This window comes from Lycorma delicatula, chromosome 1, assembly GCF_047948215.1.
Source record: "Lycorma delicatula isolate Av1 chromosome 1, ASM4794821v1, whole genome shotgun sequence".
In the NCBI taxonomy this organism is placed as follows: Eukaryota; Metazoa; Arthropoda; class Insecta; order Hemiptera; family Fulgoridae; genus Lycorma; species Lycorma delicatula.
The window spans coordinates 78,606,682-78,627,950 of record NC_134455.1 but is presented as its reverse complement, the minus strand read 5'-3'; the positions used below and the strand labels follow the sequence as shown (position 1 = coordinate 78,627,950).

General features: G+C 28.1%; 1 protein-coding gene across 1 annotated transcript in view; it reads left to right on the top strand.

The window, feature by feature from the left end:
• LOC142319475 (zinc finger protein rotund-like) overlaps positions 1-21,269 on the top strand; it is a 131,972-nt gene that overhangs the window by 38,654 nt on the left and 72,049 nt on the right. The window lies entirely within an intron of this gene.

Sequence of the window (21,269 nt, the reverse complement as noted above, 5' to 3'; positions counted from 1 at the left end):
TAATTTCAACTTTTATTTTATGTTATTGTAGCAATATTTTATGTTACTGTTATTTTGCATTATTGGAACAATTTTATGGTTTTTAAATAGATTTTTAATTTTAGATTTTTTTTTTTTACAATGAGTGTAAGATGTATTCGTCAGAAGTAGTATAAATAAACGTTTTTTTTCCTTTTTTAAATTAATAATTGAATTATAATATTATCTTACATTATTTACAAATATTGCGTATTTTAATTTTCCTCCTTTCTTGTGCGCCTTTATTAAATTTAAATGATACAACTTATTTATCTATGAATTAAAAGCATATTTATTTTATCAGTGAAAAAATAAGCAAGAAATTAAAAAATATATATATGTATTTTTCCTGTTTAACAAAATTAATATAAACAGTATATTTATTTTATAAATATATTTTTAGCTGCTTTTATACATATTTAAAAAAATAAATAAATGCAGCGTTCGTATTTCTTTAGAAAGGTTGTAAAGAAATGTTACTTTTTTGTTCTACCCAATGGTATAAGGGTGAATGAATCAATGAACGATCTCTGTCTATTTCGTTCGGTCTCTTTGCACAAACACACATCTAAACTCTCACGTTTTGCGCATGTTCACAGTTTCAGACGTCTAATATTTTTTCCATGTTACAACTGTTTAAGCTTTCTCGTTCTCTAACCTAAGGTACTGAAATAAATTTTATCAGACAATTTTATGTTTTTGCATTAACCACTTGATTTTTAAACATTATAAATGTATCATATAAACTCTTAAGTTCACTTTAATTCATACAACGTTTTAATCAAAGTATGTAGTGCTGCTATACAATGTCGTGTCTTATAATCTTAGTTACAAAAAAATTGTGTATTTGTGCCCTTGTGTATGAAAATACACATAAAGTTCAAAATACATATATTTTTCGTTCTATTACAGAAATATATTTATATGTATGTATGTTTGAGTGTATATATATATATTTTTTTTTTGGCAGTGTGTGTTTTTATTTTATCATCATCACCATCATCAAATAATTATCTGTTCCTAGATAGATGCGCTTAGATAGGTATATTTTTTAAGCACTGTGTGTTGTTATTCAACGGGTTAGATCATAATAATTCAAAACTTTGATTACTCTTAATATGAATTAAACTCACTGTATGTGTATATGTTCCACATATGTCCTCCTAAACCGCAGGACCGATTTCAACTAAACTTGAAATAATTATTACTTACTAATTTAAAAAAAATTACTGTGGGCGGTAAACATCCGTACCACAACCGCTGTTGGAGGGGTGAGGGTGAGAACCGTTTAAAAGAAAAAAAATTATAGAAGATTTAAATTCTCGAACATTTTGGAATATTCTAGAATATTTTCGAAAATTATTAAGACGTTTAGCGTTTGGTGTGAAATTTACTTTATCGCTCATAATAAAGGAAAATTTCTATATTCTGAAATTCAACTCTTATCTTATCTTTTACTTATCTCTTTCTGGATAAACTTCTAAGATCCTAATAGCGCCGATTTCATTTTATAGCGTCTATAATTTTTATTCTTCTCCGGCCTCTCTTTTGAACCTTCTTCTGATCCTTTTAGTACTGTTTTAACCAATCCTCTTCTTATACGTCCCAGCCAATTAGATTTCCTAATCTGAATAGTTTTTATTAAGATTTTATTCTAATTTACTATCCTCATTTTATAGTTTATTTATCCTTGTCCAAATATCAAATGCCTCCAGAGTTTGGTTTTCAGAGTTAGTTTTTACGTTTTATATCCATTCAGAAGTACATTTCAAATATAACAGTTCACAGGAAGCTTCTTTAATTTAAAATCTTATTACATAACAAGAAAGACACTTATTTATTTATACATGAAAATATAAAAATAAAACTTATATAGTAGCACTTTATTTCCAGTTGAAATGTGTTCATCAGCCCATGTATATCATAATTACTCGTTTAAATACAATTTCTCTTCTCATGCGCCTTTTCACGTATCATGGTGGTGACCACTCTCAATACTTTATTCCACTTGTCTTGCTGCTAAGTATTATTCTTATTATGTTGCTCGTGTCTGCTATTCCTTGTTCCACCGGTCCGATTCATAAATCTCCCAACCTTGAGCCACATGTTCCGCGGTATCCTGTTCTCCGCAATCATGACATTGATTGGTGATGCTCCTACCCATCCGCTAAAAGTAATCACGAAAACACTAGTGGCCAGACAGGAATTAGGTAAACTTGAAGTTCGTGTCTCCATGACTGCTATGTGCCTAATTTCTGACATCTCTGATGAGCTCGCATGTCCATCTACCCATGGGTGTCGTTTGGCAACTTTCGTTCCACTCCGTGTATATCTCATCTACTGCTGACTTCCTAATTCTACGGTTCACAATGAGGATCCTCATCCTAATTTGCAAATTCACAAGAGTAACCCCCGCCATCACCGATCCCGCCTCTGTGCTTATGATTCTGTATTCTGCGATTAACCGGAGGTTAAGTCTACATTGCAGCCTCATTAGGCGACTCGCATTTTGAGCTCTGGAAAGAGCTCCCTGCCAAGTCTGCACTCCATATAAAACGACTGACGAGATTACACTTGCCAGTAGTCTCCTCTTCATGGTCCTTGGGCCTCCCTTTGTTAGTCATGATTCTACTCAATCCCTTAACCACCCTCTCGCCCTTTCTGGCTGCCTATTCCACATGCATGGTTAATGTTCGATTCCTGTTCAGCCACATTGCCAGGTATTTTTTGGCTGTACTGGAGTAGATTATAGTTCGCCTACACAGAAACTGATGGGACTCAACCTCCGCCGGCCGGATTTCAACACCACCTTCACCATTTCCTCCGCGTGGCGAAGACAATTGGTGGACAGCCATCTCCGTACAAAGTTAGCCGCATAAATGCAGCTACCTGTCTTGTCCTCCAGGCACCTTGGACTGCAGTCCAAGGTGCAGACTGCAGACTGCAGACTGTGTCCATTACACGGTCCAATGCGTCTAACGCTGAACGACCGGCCCGGAAGGTCGTATTGATCCGCAAGCGGTTTATACATTATCGAGAGCCCCGTTAGTCCATCCTTCTTTTTTTTTAATGTATTTATTAATTCACTATTTTACTTATGTTTTCCTTTGAAATTTTTTGTTCAGTTCTTAATGGAAAGTTGTTTTTGGTCTTTATTTTAAAAACGAGTGATTCACTAATTTTTAGTTTAATATTTTTATAATAAAATTATAAAGAAATATCTAAGAAAATGTGAAACGTTAATGTTTAATACGTGTACAATAAAACAATAGATCTTGATAATCTAGTTAAATCTATTAAATAACATTTTATAGAAGATAATGGATTTTCTTTTTCTCTGACAATTAAATCATAGTATACAATAGTATCTTCGCAAAGATATTTTTGTGTTTCTGTTGGATTTATGGAATTACAATAGGTAAAATAATTTGATAAACGAACAGTCTTAGTTTATATTATTGGCATTTCAAATAAATTTATGTTATTGTAGATGAAAAAAGATTTGTAGCTTCTGTTGTCATTTATTAAAAACTGAATAAGCCTAAACATTGTTACGTATATCTGTAACAAAAATAAAATTACCATAAAAATTACTGATGCCTTCGTTAATATTAAAACATTTGTTTGGCTTGTTGTGCTAATTAATATAATAAGAGACGGACTTCCATCTTTTAAATAAATAAACTGTTTTATTATTTAAATTTTATCTAAGTACATAGTTCATTTCATTTTCCTATCAGATATTCTGAATTACTTATCTTAAGAAAATATTTTTTTTTTTAAAAAGGTTCTGATTATTTCTAATTGATTTGTATCATCTAAAATGTTTCATTATATATAGGAAATTTAATTAATTTTTGTTAACAAGTTTTAGATTTATTTTTTTAAAATATTTGATTATTACATTTTTTCCTCGCTAATCCCATTTTCTAAGAACCGTTTTCTGCAGAACCGTTTTCTAAGATACTTTGCTCGCTTAAAACAGGCGCTGGGCAAAAGGGTGTCCACTTTTTTTATTATCGATATGTTAAAAAGAACCGGAATTATTATAAGTTTTATTCATTTACCTTTTTGACACGCCCAGAAGTTCGACAGTGCGCCACATTACTTGCTCCTCCTCGCTGTTGCCATCATTATATCTTACAGTTTCTTCAATGGCGGAGTTAATCAAAAAGGTTTATGGACGCATTGAGTTTAATGTACCTATAAGGTAAAGTTATACCTACAAGTTATAACCTTCCGTTTAGACTCCAGTTTCCACTTAATATATATTTTCAATGACCGTCAATAAGTTAAAGGTCAAACTTTACAGCTGGTGTAGATTTAGGAGCTGCTTGCTTTTCGCATGGGCAATTGTAGAGGATAGGGATAATTGCCCACGATAAATTGACACATTTATGAAGTCGATTATAAGTAAATGTCTTTTATCTCGTGTTTCATATTGTGCATGCGTAACCCCATTTTTTTGGAGTTACCGGTACATGTTGCCTAGTCTTTGTATTCGTTTGTGATTCCGCAACACCCAGTTATTGTTGAGCAATGGCTGGCTGATCACGGACATTTGTCTAATTCATACCGCGTTAAAGTTTTGCTTCTTTATGCTGAATCAAAACGTGTTTTAGTGACTCGGCGACGATTTCAAGCTCATTTTAACACTTGACGGATTGCAACAGAAACACCATTCTCCGTTTATATCGTAAATTTGAGGAAGAATGTAGTAAAAAAACAAGAACCGACCTGAAGCAGCTCCCGTTCGTTCTTCAAAAAATATTGAAACACTTCGAGTTGCCAGGCAACGTAATACGGAAAAGACTTCACGGCAAGCTTCAAGAGAAATGGGAATGTACTCCATCTTACAGTACAAAGCAAACAAAAATTGGAGTTTGCACACTGGTCGGATGGGAAGATGATGGATGTTGTGTTCAATACTTAGTTTTAGACGAGGTCTATTTTCATGTTGATATCTCTGTTAACAAATTTCCGCTTTTAGGTGACAGTATCACCACAAGTCGCACATGAAAAACAATAACGTGGGCCTAAAGTAACCGTGTCGGGAATTTTATCAAGTCACGGATTGATAGGGCCAGTGTTTTTCGACGACATAGTTAATTCACAACGCTATGTGGCTATATTAAGGAATAATTTTCTACACAAACTACTTGCAACTGTGTTGCCTCTAGATACTGAATGGCTTATTCAAGATGAGGCAACCCCTCACACCGCTTTGTTAAATTCAAATTTTTAATCGCGTAATTTCAAATCGCTATCCAGGCCGCCACAATAGAGTTTTCTTTTGGCCATCTTTGAGCCCAGATTTAAATCTTTGTAACTATTTTTTATGAGGATATTTAAAAAAAAAAGCTTTTCCCGTTAAGAACTGTAAATCTTAAATTTAAAAATAGATATGTAATCCAAAATTCAAATGAGTTAACTTATTTTGCACTACTCTACATGTGGTGTGTTCTCGAGTAAAGCAAGAGCAACAAGATCTTTATTTGCTGTGAAAAATATAGTTTATAACGAGGCGCTGGCACAGGTGTAAAAATGTGTATAAAAACACTATACGTATTATTTTAGAGAAATAAAGATTACATCTATCTCTCTGTTTATATGAATCGTGTTACGCATGTTTATAGATATATAAAAATTATCAAATAGTAATTTTACGTATCGAGGGCATATGAATGATGAATCTATTACTTCATATTTTGAATATTCGTAAATCATACTAAAAAATATTTTTTATACATACTATTAGGGATTTATAAACTCTACAACTGTTACAACAATCATAGTTCGCGAGCGAAGCTGCGGACTACCTGCAAGTATTACAATATTTATTAAGTGTTCTTACCATAATTATTACACTCTTTGATAATGAATGACTGCCAATTCGTCCAAAAATATTATGTTTTACATTAATTAGGTTACGTAAAATAAATAGGTAATTTACATTCTTAGTACTTATTTTGGATCTATACGGGCTTGTAGGATCGCAAAATGTTTTTCCTATAGCAATTCTGAGGCCGAAATTTTCGTTTTTAAAAGATAGATATTATTCGTTAATTTTTAATAAATGTCATTTACAATTTTACAAAGTAATTGTAAATTTTTTATCCTTTAAGATTTTATTTATCCAGGATATGTAATATTTATAGCTTTATTTATTTAGGATATGATATTTGTAGTTCTAATAAGTAAAAAAATGGTTACAATGAAAACTGTTGTTGGTTGATTTGGGACTGACAGAAACTGTTTAGGGAGTTTAGTTAATGTGAGAAGTTCAACTTAAACTCTAATTAAATGACCTTGGAAATGTCGGACTCAAATTATACGCCGGCATTTTAGCGCGATTACAATAGTTATCAGATGTACGGCTGGCCCAGTTAATTCGATGCGACCTTGCCCGCTGCTCGATTCAGTTGCCGCCACTACCATAGTCGAATCAAATGCTCTCATCTCATCTCCATCACCCGTCCGTTCTTTCGTTCCATCGTATATTTCACTATCAAACTCCGCCTAAATCTAACTCTTCCTAATAATAATTTATTATTTTTATTTCTTATTTCCAAGGTCATATGCGCTGAAAAAAGAAATGATTACTTCTAAGATTACATAGATTATATTAATACTGATTGCCTGTTTTTATCGTCCGTAAAAAAAATATCCGTGCATAATTAACACAAAAATAACCACTTTATAGATAGAGGATTATTAATGCAGGAGTGTGTGTGTGTGTGTGTGTCTATATATATATATATATATATATATATATATATACCTACAATAAACGAACGTTCATGTGTAATTTTTTTTAATCTGTTTCATTTTTATGTGCGTATGAAATTGTGTATTTTTTTCTTTTATTAATCAAAGATTGAAACGTGAACTATTTTTATGTCCTACTCTTATTTAATTTGAATATAAAACTAAGTTACATTAGACATTTTATTGTAAAATTTTGTCTTTAGATAGAAATTAATTCTGAAAATAAAGTTTGTTGAGGTTTTATTTCAATTAGTAAATATGGAATAAGATGAAATAATATAAATTAAAAATCTCCCAGTGGAGACTTAAATCTAAATAATAAATATATATTTACATTTTAAGTAAATAAGAATAACTAATATTCGCAGTGCTTATGTTTAACATTCACTAATTATAAAATTGTACTTACACAAATCTATGACACGGTGACACTTCAGTTTTCGTTCTTCATTGCTGTTGTCTAGGAGATTTAGTGAGATAAGCAATTTACATGTTTTTCTAGTTTCGTATGTTTTAATTTCTCTGGCTCTCTTCATCTTATAACATCGTAATTACGAGAAAAATTAGTGAGTTTCACGATTCTTGGAAATGACGATAATGTTTCTCAGGATATTTTTTGTAACTATTCTAAAAAATTTATCTTGCTGTTGCTGATAGTTCCCCCACAACTGACTTTCTCATGGGTGCAGACTGATTTAAATTTTTTTTTCTTTAAACAATATTTTGTTATTAAAAAATGTCAATTTACTTCTTTTTAAGCAATTCATTTTTTTTTCTTAAAATTTATCTTTTCCCTTTTTGTTGTAACATAATTTTTACAAGATAGTAGTTTATGTTTATCTACTGAAACATCTACTATGTTTTTTTCTATCTACTGAACAGATTGTAAAGTTGCTATAACTTTACAATAAAAAAAATTATTTAAATTTTACAATTGGGCACTTTTGTCTGTGCATTGAAAGTACCATATTTAGGCAACTAATATTTCTTCTTAAAATCAACTTTTAATACTAATGGAATTTACGCATTTATATGTTGATTTAAATATTTTTTTGTTTTTATAGTAGAAATCGTGTCAAATAAATTTGAAAATTTAAAATTTAATAGTATTGTGTGTGTGTGTGTGTGTGTGTGTGTGTGCGCGTTCGCGTGTTAATTTAAGTATTACATTCTAGTCATTTAATAAATTACAGTAAAAAGAGCTAAAAATCTATAAAATGGTCATAGGTTTAAAATTTGTATTTTTAAATATTTTTTTTTGGACACTTTTTTTATATAACCCTTTGTTTGCATAAAAAAAACAGTTTATATTGTTTATTTATTTTTAAATCTCTATGATTATACATAATTTTTTTTACAAAAATTTATTACTTGATTCCTTTTTTGGATTAAATAAATTCTAAAAAAACTGCAGGCCTCATTTTCCTGCAATTCTATAGTTAATATCTCACTCTTAATAATTCAACTGTTCTTAAGGCAAAGTTCTTAATTTAAAATTTTGTTTGAAATTTTTTAGATAGTTTTTCTAAAAAAACATTATAAAGGAGCAAATTAGGCTAAAAATATTTCTTTAAAAATCAACTTAAATTTTTTTTATGGAAATTAACGAAAGTTGTTAACAAAAAAAATATATATATTACAACAATTAATAATAAGTTTTTTCCGGTTTATTTTGTACATAAATATTAAATTTTTTTTTTTTTTGTTTAAGTACTAATGATTTTTTATTTATTCAGTCGCTATTGGAAATGAAAATTCTTAACTGTATCTTTTGCGTGATTCGCAAAATATACAATTAAGAATTTTCATATTAATCCAAAATAACATTTGGTATGAAACGCAACGATTTCAATTTTATTAAATCCACGAATAAAAGTATGTTTAATTTTTATTAAAATTCTCAGTAAATATAGAAATTTTATGTATATTTTCTAATTATCAGTACATATCCATGTAATCGAGAAACTAGTCCTTAAACCATAAATGCTTTACTGTTTATTTATACTTCACGATCAAGGGACTCAACATATGGGTTCCGATTATATTTAGACATATGGATTACCTAGGAAATTCCAAATTATCATATTGAATACTCACAGATTAAACTTCAGTTTTATGCGTACAGATTGTCTAAATATTCGAATTCAAGTTTTTAAGACAAATAAATATACTACACGTGTTACTTAGTTACAAATAATATCGTAAGAAAATGGGTTCATTGTAAATGTACTGTAATCTTTTTTTAAAGTTTATACACTGTTTGTATACATATATGTACGAGAGAGAAACTATACACATAGATATCTGTGTCATAAAAGTATGTAATATATAGGTTGGGCCACGAATAAAAACCAGTAACTTATCTTACCTCAAAATACGTGCTGGTGCTCTACCTTTATTACATAGTAATGTAAGAGGTTAATGGTATAGCTTTTAAAAGTTTAAAATGTTACGTGATGCCGTTTCTTTAAAGATTTTATTCCAATATAAAATAATGAACAGGCTACAATTTGAGAGTAGTTGTTAAGCAAGCAGGTGCGTGTTTTGCTCGTGTCGTTGTCGGGATAAGCTAAGCAGGTCGTCTACAAGCTAAAATGGGGCTGTAGCCGCGAAATGGGGCCTCCGGTCTTATCAAGAAGTGGCTGAAGTCGAAGCTGATTTACCGGTTTTAGGGGAAATAGCTGTTTGAATGAATCGTTCCCGGGCATTCTAGCTAGCGGATCTAGAACTATTTTTCTGATGGACACAATATTTGATAAGATTTTATTCAATACATAATTAACTTTTACATGTATATTGTTTAAATTCATTTTAAATTATTAGGTTGATTCTGGACCATTTTAAACTTGAATTAACGCCTACGTTACAATTCTTTGTTGCAGTAATAATTGTGAAATCTGTTAATTGTATTAAAATTAATAAACTCTAAATCTAAAATATTGTTTTTTTAATATATTTTTCTTAAAATTTAAATCAGAAAATAAGTATTATTAATAGCATTTACTTCGATAATACAAAAATCATTAATATGATAATAAATAAAACCAAATAAATATATAAATAGAAATGCTTATTATGCAGTTTAATTTTCTAAAATTGTTTATTTATATAATGCATTAAATATTTTTATTTATTTATTGAACAAACTAAATAATATTGGATTCTTTATCGATTGTTATTTAATTGTGATTGCACCATGAGAAAAATTTAAATTTTGTAAACAGTTTTTTATTAAATTTATTTATCCTATAATAAAAACTGTACCATCGCTGTGAACTTTTTTAGTGGTTTTTATTTATTTAAACGTCAGAATAATATTAGGATATAAGAAGTTATAACTTCTTTGTATTTCTAAGTAAATAATGGAATCGTTTTTACGTTTTCATTATTTAGCTTTCTGTAATAGATCAGCCAAACGACATAAGTGTTAATCAGATGAGCTGCCTCCTTAAGGATTTGTTACTGATTTTAAGTGTTATTTTGATATAAATTCACACAATAAATTTTATATACCTGCCCTGTATATAATTAGAAATAGTGCCAAAATCAGCTCGGATCTCAGGATCGTCAGAATGTTGTTGTACTGTTAAAGTAAGAGCAAGTCCCTGAAGGTCTGTTAAACGATCATGTTTAAATTAAAGAAAGAAATCATTTCGCACATTTCTTAAAGTATAAAAAATTATTCTTTTGTTTTTTATCCACGAATTTATTGTTTTTCTGCTTTACCCGTATACTTTTTCATTTCTCACTTTTTTCATATTTTTAAATATAAAAAGAATGGTTCGTAGATATTTAAATTTTATAAATAATTAATAACAATAAATCATGCTGTTAATTATAAAACAAGTTATTTCAACAAAAATAATAAGTGGAGAAACCTGATTATCGATAAACGTTCCATTGCAGTTGACCATTACTAAGTTATTTAAAAGAAATTTTTAAAAAACTCAATTTATGTTCTGCAAATTTTATTGAACTTTTTTTTGTTTATTAATTTAATTAGTCTGTGATACTTGATGTTTTCAATAGAAAATGAAAAAAATTGAGGCTGAAAGGAGTAAGATCATGGTTGAAAAGAGATTAAAAGAGTTAAAAAGTATCAGAAAGAAATTGGACGTTGTCAAGTTTAGAAAGTTATATTTTAACTTATATTTAAAACTCTATGTTTAGTTATTTAAAACATATAACTGTTGTACATAACGTTTATTTTTTGTATTTAAAAATATGAAAATGTGAGAAATGAAATAGAGATTTAGAAAGTATATGGGTAGAGTGTGAAAGCAGAAAAACAATAAATTCGTGGGTAAAAAAAAAAAAATAATAATTTCTTATACTTTTTTAAGAAATTAGCAAAATGATTTTTTTTTCTTTAATTTAAACATGACTTAAAATATAATGTGGAAGTAGAGGAAAATGAAGTCGAACGTAGTGCAAGGGACTTCCCTCAAGCCAGGTAACCATATGATGATGATGATGATGATGATGATGATTATGACTTGATATTTAGTATGACTAATCATTCTGTCTACAATGTGGGAATAATGTAACTTGCAGATTTTGCTCATGAATATCGTGTTTTTTTCATGCAGTGGACATTCCCCTCTAATAATCTCCCGCTTGAGAATATTATTTCTCCTACCGCGTTTCTTCTTTCGTCAAACAACTTTTAGATACAACTTATCACGGTTCTGGTGATTTGACCGCTTTGATATTTATTAAAAGGAGATATGTTAGGCTTTTACTTTTGGGGTATGGAGTGATCAAATCACATGTAATACATAATGAAATCTTGCCAAGGTAATCTTAATATCTGAATTAAAAAAAAAAAATTCTAAAAATGCCCTGCACATATTGGTTTAAAGAATTGTGTTAAAATCATTTTATTTTTATTAATGATTTCTGTATTAAAAGAAGCTGGAAGATTTACGTTAATTACATTATTGCTATCCAGTTTGAAATGCTAGGTTATGAAGTAAAGAATCTCCCCCTCGTTTAAACAACAGGAAGTAGTATTTTTTTCGTGTTTGTTTTCTTTTTGCAGGTGTGTTTTATTATAATTTATATATACCATGTAGTTTTATCCCATGGTGGTATCGGAAGTGCAGCAGCATTTTCTAACCTTTTTTCTTTTTAAAAAAAAGAACATCGAAAAACACTAAATTCCAGTGTTATATTTTACGAATATTCTACTTTTATAAAGCCGATAAAAAAAATTTAAGAATAGTATACATTACATTCTCCTTATAGTGGGAAATTCTATATAAAATATTTTGTTTTTACAATAACTTTAAATTGCTTTTACTCTAAACTGGATAAAAAAAAGTATAAAAATATTACCACCTCATTTAGATGGTGTGTAGTTTTCTTTCAGTACATGTTAAAAGTGCATCCTTTCTTAAACATTTTTTAAATAATATTTTCTATAAAAGTATTTTATTAAGAAAATATTCAGTCAATATGTAGTCATTATTATTTAACATAAAATGTACATTAATTATTGATTAATTTTTTCATTAAATATGTATATATACATATATGTTATAGTTTGATAAACGTTTTTTATAAAAGTCTTAAAACGTGGATTTGTTTTTTGTATTGTCCATCTGTTTTTTCGTTTTTTATTTGTTATTTATGTTTTTTTTTAATGGATAAATATAATTTATTTGTCTGTGTTTTGAAGCTTAATTAAGTTCATAATAATGATAGATTTATTTATTAGTATTTTATTCCTCAGCCTTTTTTTAATTCATTTGTATTTATTATTTAAATTTTACTTCGAACACTAATGAAAACTAAAGAAAATTACTCTTTGTTAACACAATTTTTTTAATCTGATCATTTTCCTAGTTACAACTATTTCAGTTAAGTATTATTAAAATAATACATAGACATAATGGGTGTGCTGATTTTCATGAACAAAATAATCCACAATTTTTTTTTTTATGAATAAGCGAGCCTCAACAGCTACGGTCATTAGCACGGTGGAAATTGGTCGCGTACGAAAAAATGCCGTGCCTGACCGAGATTCGAACCCGGGACCTTCACACGAAATCTGAATCGCTACCTACTCAGTCACGGATGTCGGCCACAATTTTATTACTACATAACTTTTTTACGTTAAAAATGATTTAATATATGTAGATAAGAAGTAATTAAATATTTCCCACCAGAAAATAGATAGCCTGCAAATTGTCTTAAAAACAGAATCTGTTTACATTGTAATCCACGTAACTATTGTTTACATTTTCTTATTAACAATTTCTGACTAAAATAGCTGTTACCTGGAAAATGGCCAATAAATAAAAACCTCCTCGTCCAAAAACGCCCAAATTAAGTCGGGACAATCTAATATGATTACTTATTAAATAGTATTAGAGCACATTAAAAAAAAATTGGGTAGATATTTTTCTTTATATTTTATTTAATTAACAAAAAACATCAGTAATGAAACTTATTCGAAAAATTAAAAAAAAAGGTAATTGCCAAATAGAATTCTTAATATTTTGTTATAGGTTATTACGTTCTAAACTCATCAACGAACTTGTAATACAAATAATATACAGCCACAAATTTTTTCGTAAATTTAATTATGTAGGTAAATAACGTGATAAAAAATATTTTTTTAACAACTTGTACGATCTTTTTATAACCTCCAAATCGTTTTATCTCATTTTCTTAAGATAATGGTGCAAATTTTAAATTGAATTACACATCATTTTATTAACAATTTTTCTAGTCTTTTTATTTGAGAATTACAAATTAGTTCCTTTCGTTAAGAAAACTATTAATTTTATTATTAATTATGGCCCGTTGGTATTGATATGAATTAATTATATAATAATAATTTCCACTTACCAACTATTTTTATTATTATATCCTAGCACTTTGGGATATTAATTGATCTTCAGGAAAATTTATGTGTTATGGATTATAATTATTTTCTTAACAAATTAATATATTAAATGAACTTTGAATATTTTAAAAACCAACAATTATAAATACACCTGATTGTCAAAAGATAAAAATAATGTCGACGTTTTCGGTCGTGTCAGTATGAAGCTCTCAGTTGTTTTCTATTTATAATTTGTATTTATAATTTTTGGTTTTTAAAAAATTCAAAATTCACTTAATATATTAATTTGTAATGAAAATAATTATAATCCATAATATATAATGATAGAATAATATACGAAAGCTCTAGGACAATAATAAAAATAGTTGGTAGGTGGAAATTATTTAATGATTAAGAAAACTATTAGTAGAATTTTCTATCGGTAAAAGCCTAATCCCTCTGTTAGTTAAGTTCATAAAATTATATACGTATATAATATACGTATAATATACGTATATTATACGTATATTTTAGAATACATGTATATTTTAGAATTGATCGAAAAACAGTCTTTTTTTTATGAAAAAATGAATAAAACCCAGAATTGATTTAATAAAAAAGAAAATTAATGTGTTAAAATTAATATAAATATAATTTCACAAGAATTTTTTTGTAACTGGGTATTTCCAAGTTACAATAAGTCTGGCGATTTAATAGATAAGTTTGATATTTTCGGTACTAGGAGTGTAATTTAGATATTACTCAGCATTACTTATGTATTATTGAAGTGGGAAATATGCTTCAACAAATAATTTTTTTAAAGTAATTACTAAGAACAGAAAGAAAAATAGTGAATCGGTGGCACGTATAATAGACTTAAATGATAAGGAGCGTGGATATATATCTATAATGTCATAGTAATGTAAAACTACTATTGTTAACTAATACTGATACTACGGAAAATAACTAAAACATCATCACACAGTTTACGTTTACAATGAATGGTAATGTAATAATTCTTTTGATAAGATTACATGACCTTTACACGCTTACTGTTACTGTGACTATAATAATTTTAACGTAATATAAAAATTATAAAATCCTTTTCACAGTTTATTTATAATATATCATCATTAACGTTCAAAATTATTGTAAGATTTTTTATTTCTTAAATTAACTCATTAAAAATTGTTTTGACAAAATTATAAATTAGTAATTTATTGTAATGTAATAGTAGCAATTTTATAATGATATAAACGCTACTGATAACTTTGTCACTTGTAGTCAATAATAATTAATTGTATTGTTAGTAACTCTACCTCAACAGTGATAAAATTAACCTTATTATTATTATTATTATTAAGTCTTTATAAAATATAACGAACTGCCTTGACATGTTTTTCAAGGAATGAGTGAACGAACATTGCGAAACAATAAAATCTAATTTATTGTTGAGTGATAAGATTTCGGTTGTTCTCGTCGAGAAGTTATCATCAATTTATTAATGTTATCATTTTATTATTTTTATTTCTTTAATTATTTTTGTAAATATATAAATATATTTCTTTTTTAATTTAATTTTTTAGCTGAAGGGGATTAAGGGGTAACCTATTAAACCCCATACCGTTTTGTGTGTTTAACTAGATTAGTTATGATTATGATTAAAATCAAAACGATAAAAAAGGGAAAAGTTTGTTATAAAAACCGTAAGATGTCACAAGCCTCAAAAATGAAATTTGTTAAAAAAATAAAAGAATACATATTACATACATATTATAATAAAGGAATACATATTCGTTGTATTCCATATTCGTTGCGGACATTCCGGTCCTGGATAATTGCATCGTCGCCAAGTTCGCTGATGACACTGCTATCCTGGCCGTTACCGAAAACCCTGGCCTAGCCGAGCAGACCCTACAAATGGCTGTGGATCGTGTGGAATTGGAGGATTAAGGTTAATCAGGGTAAGTCGAGGCACATGCGGAGAGGTGACTGTCCCTGTGTGTACTTCGATGGTGTTTTCATTTAGCAAACGGAGACTGTGCGGTATCTGGGATTTCACCTGGATCGGCGTTTGACCTGCAAGTGTCATGTGAGGATGAAGAGGAAACAACTAAACGCAAGGTACAGGGAACTTCATTGGCTGCTACGGAGGAACTTAAGCCTCACGTTATCCAACATGATCTTAATTTACAAGACTATCCTGCACCCAATCTGGACGTACGGTGTAGAATTGTGGGGAACGGCTAGTAGTAGTAATGTGGAAATTATACAACGAATTCAGAACAAAGTAGCGAGGGTAATTGCCGAAGCTCCGTGGTTCACGCGGAATGATGAGATTCAGGATTATCTGGAGCTCCCATCGGTTCGTGATATTGCACATCAGCGCAATGTCAAATACTTGCAGAGGCTTGAGAATCATGTAAACCACTTTGCAATTAATCTACTCGATAACAGCAGAGACGTCCGACGGTTGAAACGAGCCCATGTACTCAACGTAGGGTCTGCGTAACAGTTTGGAATCTAACACCGTCAAGTTTAGTAGTGTCGTATCTAATTTCTTGTTATTTATTTTTTTATTTGCTATTAACGTTTATTTTGTGGACTGTAATGTGCTGAAATTAATGGTTTGTGTTTTATGACTGAGCTTGAAATTTCATATTGGACTTTAAGTTTACTTGAAACTATTTATTGTGTATTATTTATTTTGGGGGTTCCTTAAGGACCTCTCCTTATCACGTGCTTTTGTCAGGAAACTTACTTATGGCTCCGCAGGAGAGCTGATTGTAATTATATAATTGTTATTGAGCAAAAAAAAAATAATATAACTGACCCCACGAATTTAGGTTGGTTTTTTTTTAAAAAAACTACCTTCTGCAGAAAAAGTTAGTTTTTTTCTTTTATATAATAATTGTCTTTTCTGCCTTACACGTTTTAATTTTTTGGTTTTGGTAATTTCAAAATCATTCTACTTTTTTGTAATTTCAAACTTTTCTCTACCTTTTATTTCTCTTTAAATTTGCCGCGGTCATCGGCGATCGCTTAACTCGTCTGTGCATTACAATTTATCTGAGGCTTACCTGAAAAAAAGTCAATATAATTTTATTTTTAATAAAACAAAATCAAAAAAAATGTACTAATAAATAAATAATAATTATTTATTTCAAATTTAATTTTTATTTTAATTAAAAATATGACAACAACGTTGTAAACTTTCCTGGCATTGGTTATTTATTCTTTTACAGTGGAAAAATAGTTTCACAAGAAAAAAGTGACCTAATTTCTTTCTTCGGGTGAGGGTTAATTTATGATGAAGTTTTATTATAAAATAATAATTTTCTCTTTAAATAAGCTAAAAGTTTTAAAAATTCAACAATCTTTTTTTTGTTTTCTCATTTCTAAAATCACCTTCTAAGAAACGTTTATTGGTAAAACCAACAAGAAATTACGTAAGATCTCTTTTTTGGGATGGGGAGATGAATTACAATGAAATTTTATGGCAAGATTATGACTAAAAGCTTTGAAAAATTCAATTCAATTTTTTCTTTCTGGGGTAAGTTGCACAACTAATATGTCTAGGAAGACATTAAAATAAAATTATCTATATCTCCTGAGTAGATATAGATCTTCCCCCGCTTGGTTTCGGGTCTATATTAACCCCAAACGTTTCCTAAAAAATTTCATCAATCGGTTTAACCAGTCAAACGTTATTAAGCTTAATAGTCAAACGTTATTAAGCCAGTCAAACACGCCAACGCACGTATATAAATACGCACGTACAAACATTATCCTCCACTTTTTTGTTTTTTAAGGTTATTGGGTCATTAAACGTCGAGAAATTAAAAAAAACCCATACTCCATTTTTTGGCTGATTATATTCTTTCCTTCTTACAACATAACTGTAGAGTTCTGATGCCAGGAAAGTAAAACCTGTGGTACAAAAATATCTTTCGAAAAAATCAGAAAGGTGAAAAATTTGCTTTTTAATAGGAGTAAATATAGGATTGCCGATAAAACGCCATTAATTAGTCACTAAAGAGAATGCACTAAAAAATGTTGCATCCGCCATTTTAATTTTTTACATTTAGTTTTCCAACAAATTTTCTTGAAGAATTATTTGAAATTACTCTGAATATCAGAAAAAATGTATGTTAAAGCGCTAAACAGTCCAGTACTGTTTTAATGATAACGACAAAAACTTCTCAAAAAAGGATTTTTTTTGTAGGTATTATAAAAGATCTTTTATAGGTATTATTTTTTTTTTACAAGGTATCTTTTACGGGTATGTCAATCATATTTCGCTACGAAAAAAATGTAAAAGAAAAAATCTACTACCAAAGTAAATTAGGTAGTAGATTTTTGGTCCAATGAAATTCACAAAAAAGAAGATAATCTTGATTAAGGATTAAACATTAAAAACTGGTCGAAATGATAACCTCCTTCTTTTAAGTTTGTTATTAATTTAGTTAATATAATTCTTCTAGTTTAGTAGAAAAAATATATTACTTTTCTTGTTGCTCTTAAAAGTGGTTTATTAGATACTTAATAAATGTGCGTGTGTGTGTGTACATATATATATATATATATATATTTTACATATATATATATATATATATTTTACATATATATATATATATATATTTTTTACATATATATATATATATATATTTTACATATATATATATATATATATATATATATATTACATATATATATATATATATATATATATATATATATATATATATATATATATATATGTGTGTGTGTGTGTGTGTGTGTGTGTGTGTGTGTTATGTGCGCGTGCGTGCGTGATGGAATTAATCCTGGTATAAACTTAATATAAAGAAAAAAATAATACTAAACTAAATTTCAGTCATATACAGTAAATAAATTAAATTTGTTTTTGTTAATAAATTTATTTGTAAACAGTTTTAAATTTGATCAGCGATAAAAATTAAATAATTGTTAACGTTAATTATTTATTAAAGTTAGATTATTTATTGACTGTTAATTTTATAACAACAATTAACAATATAAAATTTACATAGCAATTATTTAATAGTCAGGTGTGTAAAAGAAGTAATTTTAATGTGAAATTTTATTACCCGATTAGCTGATTATTAACTAATATAATCGGATTAGATGTCGTTAATTATTTTAATTATACTTCGTTGACAATAGGTGCTTAAATAATATTTAGCACCTGAAATTGTACCTTTTTTATTGTTGTTTTTATGTCATTCGATCTACTGGTAAGAAATATTTACCAGAGATTTATTTATCTACGTTTTAATTTTTAACTTGCGTTAATGTAATCGGTTTATAACTATATATATATTTTCTAAAGCATTATTTAATTATTAAGTATAAATGTCATTAACTATGTAATAACATAATTAATATTTTATGTCGATCGTATACTTTTAATTTATTATTATTTTTATTATTATTATATTTTAATATCTTGATTTTACTATTCGTTTATACTCATATTATAAAAGTCGAGTTAATTAGATGGGTTAGAAGAAAATCCTGCTGGAGATATAGTATTTTAAAATTCTCTTCTAATATATGTATTTTTTTTTAATAAAAATTATGATTGTATTCATGTTTGTAGGTCTATGTTTGTAGTTTGTAGTTATGAAATTTAGTACGGTAACTTGTGTGTAAGGGGAATAGATTATCTTAACATTTTATAAAATAAGTTTATGAAAGTATTATATATCAAAAGAAATATTGGACTTTACATTTTTGAATTTTTTTGTTTTTTTCTAATTAAAAAAGTTGATACTTTTTTAAAATAAAACATCCCTCCATTATAAATTTTATATTTGTAATCTTTTTCAAATAGTTAATTCTTTCAACTTACCGATTTGAATGCAAAATAATCAGGCGTTATCAACGTGGAAATAAAATGTTCAACCAGATTTGAGTTATTTTTTTTTTATTATCACAAAGGAACTTTATTGGTGACTAAGCAGGAATTCACATTTATCACTGTCCAAGAAATTTTTAATATACAAGGTCATTGTGAAACTCATTTGGACGTATGATATACAAATATGGGGTACGATGAGCAGAAGCAACATTGAGGTTATACAACGCTTCCAGAATAAGTTAGCGAGAATCATTACCGAGGCGCCTTTGTTTGCAGGGAACGATGAAATTCATAAATATCTGGAATTGCCTTATGTCCACGAACAAATCAAGAGATTTGGTTTAAATTACAAACAACGGCTAGGTATTCATGTGAATTTACCTAACGCTGAATCTCCTAGACTCAAACGTCTTCACGTGCTGGACCTGGGGAAGTCTGAATGACTCGGGCTGGAACGACAATCCTTAACTGATGCGCATCTTCTGATGCTAGACGAAGAGCTAAATATTTTATATTTTATTAGGATTTTACTTTTTATGAAATGAATCTGTGCAAGTACATTTATACAAGTGTCTATTGTACAAGTATTTACATCATATTTCAACTATCTTATGAATTTGTCTTTTATTGAAGGAATTCAATGGAAAACCCTCATGAAGTGCTTATTGTAATTCTATTTACTTACGGTTTCCCGATTGTAAATCAACGAATTGTGATACAAAAAAAATCAAAGTATAGTTTATTGTTGAAGATATTTTTCAACATATTTTTTATGATACTTTTAATGGGTGGTTCTTTAGAATTCTCATGACGCTAATTTTTATAACAAATTGTTTAAGAATTTCTTAAAAGTAATTATTATTTATATCATAATAGCCATTAATTTCAGTTTTATGTACTGGGAAGTAAAATAACAGTGAAATTCAGTAATATTGTTTCCAGCTTTATTTTAAAAATAATAAATTTAATTATGAAATAAAAAATGCCATATTAAATCCAAAGAAAGAGGACATGATAAACAGTTTTTGATTCGTGTTTTATAGTTTATTTTAGTTTACATATATTATCATTTGAAAGTATAAAGTTATTAGTAAATAAATTAATAGTAAATTTAATAAAAAAATATGCTTGTATTATTGATATATGTTATTCGTATATTTTCCCCTTGATTTTTCTGAATCATTCCGAAAATTTTCTACTCTTTATGATTTAAAAAAGATATACTTTTTTCAAAATTTTACTGGATTTTTATGTTAAAACTTTTCACTCGACCATTTTGAAGGAATACTATTATGCAAATTAACGTAAAATAAAAATTCTTTTATTTCATAAGACTTCTCTTTAAGATAAATGAGTTAGAATGTCTTTCATTTCTTTTTCTTTAATTCATTATCTAAGTAGTGCCTATTCTTATTACCATACTAACGACTTGAGTCAAAATCTGTATATTTTTGTTACTTTCTTCTTCCTTAATCATAAATTGAATTATTTCTTTACTGTTTATAATGAAGATTTTTTTTTTATTGGGAAAGAAAAGAGAAATGCGTCGATCAGGTCAAATGATAATTTATGATAAAAACTGACTTCTAAAAATGTAATTATTATTATTTTCATTTTACAACATCCATAGATAGATGTACATTAAAGAAAATCCTATTCGATTTTAAACTACGCCTCAAAAATTTTGTAAACGTACAGTTTAATCATTAGGCTTTTTTATAACTTTTCACATAAATTTTTCATTAATGTTTTTTTTTTAATACATAAAAA